The sequence below is a fragment of the Giraffa tippelskirchi genome, chromosome 1 (genome assembly GCF_054371585.1).
Source record: "Giraffa tippelskirchi isolate mGirTip1 chromosome 1, T2T-mGirTip1v1.2.pri, whole genome shotgun sequence".
In the NCBI taxonomy this organism is placed as follows: domain Eukaryota; kingdom Metazoa; phylum Chordata; class Mammalia; order Artiodactyla; family Giraffidae; genus Giraffa; species Giraffa tippelskirchi.
This window is the reverse complement of record NC_137275.1, coordinates 184,974,909-184,979,951: the sequence shown is the minus strand read 5'-3', so window position 1 is coordinate 184,979,951 and position 5,043 is coordinate 184,974,909. Positions and strand designations below refer to the sequence as shown.

At 41.0% G+C, this 5,043-nt stretch overlaps 1 pseudogene; it reads left to right on the top strand.

Annotated features, from left to right (window-relative positions):
- The first annotated feature begins 3,107 nt into the window (after nt 1-3,107).
- LOC145514427 (enhancer of rudimentary homolog pseudogene) lies at nt 3,108-3,405 on the top strand (annotated as a pseudogene).
- Nucleotides 3,406-5,043: the final 1,638 nt, after the last annotated feature.

Genomic DNA, 5,043 nt, shown 5'->3' with positions numbered 1-5,043 from the left:
CCAAGTTACCTCTATTTATAGGAGATGAACTCAGCATGTCCAGTTCCATATCCATGAGCTTATCAGCTTCTCTAGGCTTTACCTAACATGCTTTGTTTTGGTATAAAACCTTGTCACTGAAAAGCTTTAAAATTTTTTATGTACTCTTCAGCAAGTGAAGTGGAGTGAAGAAAATAGAATTTCCCTGGGGTGACTTGAGAATCCCACAGGGTCTTGAAGTCATTCTGCTGGGTTCCTGGTCTCAGTGGACAGGCCTGTGGCTTGGCCAACAGCAGGTTCAGGATCCCAGGGCAGGTGTGTCTTGATCCAAGAACTACACCCCTGCCCACCACTCACTGCCAGAAATTGTTTTTTGCTCTTTTTCATTTTCTGCTAAATTGCTGCTACAAATTTGCTTCTGGAAAGAACACCAGGCTTTGAAATAAAATAAGACACATGTCACTGTTCCATTGCCATTAGCTGGGTGACTTTTAGCAAGTCACTTATCTTTTTCAGAGGTCCTCACTTTTCTCATCTGTAAAAATATCGTGTTGGCCAAAAAGTCCATTTGGATTCTGATATAAGATAGTATGAACAAATCCAAATGAAATTTTTGGCCAACCCAATAGGTTGCCACATTTGTAATGGTTAAAGAAAAGATAACTTATCACTACTTAAATCAGAGGTTGGCAAATGTTTTCTGTAAATGGCCAGATAGTAAATATTTGAGGTTCTGCAGACAAAGAGATAAGATTGAGGACATTTTGGCTTTTCTGTCCATGGAATTCTCCAGGTGAGCATATTGGTGTGGGTTTCCATTCCCTTCTATGGGAGATCTTCCTGACCCAGGGATTGAACCTCGGTCTCCTGCACTGCAGGCAGATTCTTTACCATCTGAGCCACAGGGAAATGCCAAATATTTGAAGTTCTGTAGGCAAAGAGATAAAATTTAGGATATTATGTAGGTTCTTATACAAGAAGAGAGAAAATAAATTTCCTCAAATTTGTTGTTGACAAAATTTAAAATATGATAATAATAATTAATACTATGTAATTAAAATAATTAACTTATATGCAGAGTACATCATGAGAAACGCTAGGCTGGAAGAAGCACAAGCTGGAATCAAGATTTCCAGGAGAAATATCAATAACCTCATATATGCAGGTAATACCACCCTTATGCCAGAAAATGAAGAAGAACTAAAAAGCCTCTTGATGAAAGTGAGAGAGGAGAGTGAAAAAGTTGGCTTAAAGCTCAACATTCAGAAAACTAAGATCATGGCATCTGGTCCCATCACTTCATGGGAAATAGATGGGGAAACAGTGGAAACAGTGACAGACTTTATTTTGGGGGGCTCCAAAATCACTGCTGATGGTGACTGTAGCCGTGAAATTAAACAACACTTACTCCTTGGAAGGAAAGTTATGGCCAACCTAGATAGTATATTAAAAAGCCGAGACATTACTTTGCCAACAAAGGTCCATCTAGGCAAGGCTATGGTTTTTCCAGTAGTCATGTATGGATGTGAGAGTTGGACCCTGAAGAACGCTGAGTGCCGAAGAGTTGATGCTTTTGAACTGTGGTGTTGGAGAAGACTCTTGAGAGTCCTTTGGACTGCAAGAAGATCCAACCAGTCCATCCTAAAGGAGATCAGTCCTGAGTGTTCATTGGAAGGACTGAAGGTTGAAGCTGACACTCTAATACTTTGGCCACCTCATGCGAAGAGTTGACTCATTGGAAAAGACCCTGATGCTGGGAAGGATTGGGGGCAGGAGGAGAAGGGGACGACAGAGGATGAGATGGTTGGATGGCATCACCGACTTGATGGACATGAGTTTGGGTAAACTCCGGGAGCTGGTGATGGACAGGTAGGCCTGGTGTGCTGCAATTCATGGGGTTGCAAAGAGTCGGACGTGACTGAGCGACTGAACTGAACTGAATTAAAATAATAAAAATTGAGGTCAGTATTTCCAACTTTATTAAGGCATAATTGACAAATAAAAATTGTGTAAATGTAAAGAAAGCAAAGTAATGTTTTGGTATATGTACACATTAAAGAATCATTACCACAATCAAGCTAATTAACATGCCCATAACCTTGTATAATTTGTGTATGTGTGTGTGGTGAGAACACTGGTTATCCCTCTCATAGCAAATTTTGAATATAGCTTTTTACAGTGTGCATGTGTGCCTGCTAAGTCACTTCAGTCGTGTCCGACTCTTTGTGACTTTACAGACTCTAGCTCGCCAGGCTCCTCTGTCCATGGGATTCTCCAGGCAAGAATACTGGAGTGGGTTGCCATGCCCTCCTTCAGAGGATCTTCCCGACCCAGGGATAGAACCCTCGTCTCTTACGTCTTCTGCATTGGCAGGCCGCTTCTGTACCACTAGTGCCACCTGGGAAGCCCCAGTTTTGGGGGGTTTTTGCAATATATGTCAACTAATGGAATTGGGGTGAGGAGGGATTGCATTTCCCTCATTTGGGGGTTCAAAGTTAGCTTTCTCTGTCATCAAATTAGTTGCAAATGTTCATTTGTGGGAGAAAAAAAAAACAAAAACCTTTAGTTTACAAGCTATAAAAAAGAAAACAATAAATAAAGGATCATATTTGGGTCACTGGCCGTGGTTTACTGGCATCTGACTTAAATCATTCATGGGTGCATCATAGATTTTTAACAAATACCTGTTTCCTTCTCCCTGAAGTAAGCTGACTGGATCCTACTTAACAGAATGGCAGCCCTTTAAAGGAAATGATGGTTTCAAAAACCTTCTAAGACTTTCTTCTTAGTCGTCAAGTCTCACACCTGGCTCCAACTGTCCATTGCAGTGGAAGCAGCAGGTCTGTTAAAAAATCTGTGCCTTGGTTTTTCTCTTCCAGCAAATGGTGATAAATGCTTTCTTTATGTTTTATAATCCAGTCAGGCTAATGGTGGTAAGTGGGAATAGTATTAGAATAGAGAGAGAAGGAAAAAAACTGTATTTAAAAAACTCAGTCCTGAAATCATTTACAAAATATATATCTGATAAAAGCCCTACATCTAGGCTTTGTAAAGAACTCTCGGGGGATTGGTTGTAGGTGGTGTTGCAGATAAGCTCCTGTGTGGTGACAGCAGGAGACTTTGATGTGATGTTTCATGCCATTGTGTGGGTACAGCCTACCAAGAGTCCAGAAGGCAGAACTTCCACTGACTATGAATTTGTGAATAAGTGCATGGAAGGTGTTTGTAAAATATACAAAGAGCATCTGAAACAACCCCTCTATCCCATATGATATCAGTCAGTTTTTTTATTTTATTGATGACTTGGCAGACCTCAGCTGCCTTATTTACCTAGCTGATACCCAGACATACCAGCCTTATAATAAAGACTAGATCAAAGAAATCTACCTGCTCCTTTGCAGACAGGCCCAACAGGCTGGGAAATAGTTTGAATACGGAAGCATTAGGGGGATGGGGGTGGGCTTGGAACACAGGTGTGTGCAGCGTGCTGTAGTGGAAGTTTCGTATTTTAAGATCGTGGCATCTGGTCCCACCACTTCATGGGAAATAGATGGGGAAACAGTGGAACCAGTGGCTGACTTTATCTTTTTGGGCTCCAAAATCACTGCAGATGGTGATTGCAGCCATGAAATTAAAAGACGCTTACTCCATGGAAGGAAGGTTATGGCCAATCTAGATAGTATATTAAAAAGCCAAGACATTACTTTGCCAACAAAGGTCCGTCTAGTCAAGGCTATGGTTTTTCTAGAAGTCATGCATGGATGTGAGAGTTGGACTCTGAGTGCCAAAGAATTGATGCTTTTGAACTATGGTGTTGGAGAAGACTCTTGAGAGTCCCTTGGACTGCAAGGAGACCAACCAGTCCATCCTAAAGGAGATCAGCCCTGGGTGTTCATTGGAAGGACTGATGTTGAAACTGAAATTCCAATACTTTGGCCACCTCAAGTGAAGAGTTGACACATTGGAAAAGACCCTGATGCTGGGAAGGATTGGGGGCAGGAGGAGAAGGGGACGACAGAGGATGAGATGGTTGGATGGCATCACCGACTTGATGGACATGAGTTTGGGTAAACTCTGGGAGTTAGTGATGGACAGGGAGGCCTGGCGTGCTGTGATTCATGGGGTCACAAAGAGTCGGACACAACTGAGCGACTGAACTGAACTGAACTAATCCTGTTTCCTAGGGCTTCCCAGGTGGCACTAGTGGTAAAGAACCTACCTGCCAGTGCAGGAGAAACAAGACACATGGGTTCAATCTTTGGGTTAGGAAGATTTCCCTGGAGGAGGGCATGGCAACCCACTCCAGTATTCTTGCCTGGAGAATTCCATGGACAGGATAGCCTGGTAGGCTACAGCCTGTAGGGTCACAAAGAATTGGACACAACTGAAGCGACTTAGCACACATGCAATCCTGTTTCAATTTTGGTAAACCTTAGCCAGGATTGAATTTATTAGATAAAATGTGACGATCTTGTTCAATGTGAAACCACCTTTGCCCCCTTCCTCGCTTCTTTTTACTTAAACATTTTTGTGATGATTTAGATGGAAATTGATTTTTGTCAGTTAATGTTGATTCCAGTCCCTCAAACTGTTCATACTTGCTTTATAATATTCACTGTACTAATCCTTCTTCAAATTGAGGTGAGGTGGTGGCACAGTTTAGTTATGTCCTCCGGATAAAGTCTTAGTGAAAGACAAATGTTCTTTAGTTATAAAAAAAAAAAAGAAAGAACTCTCAAAACAATAAAAAGAACAGAATTTAAAAAGTAGGCAAAATATTTGAACAAATACATCATCAAATAAGATATAAAGAAGCACATGAAAAGGTGTTCAATATCATAAATCTTAGAGGAATGCAAATGAAATCTCAATGAGATACTGACACACCTCAATCAGAATAGTTAAAATTCAAAACAAACACACAAAATCGAACTGAAAAAGCAAAAAATATCAACTGTTAAGGCTGCAGAGAACTGAAGCTCTCACAACCTTGCTGATGGTTGAAAAATGGTACAGCTATTTTGGAAAATAGTTTGCCAATTTCTAAGCTAAACATGTGCGTGT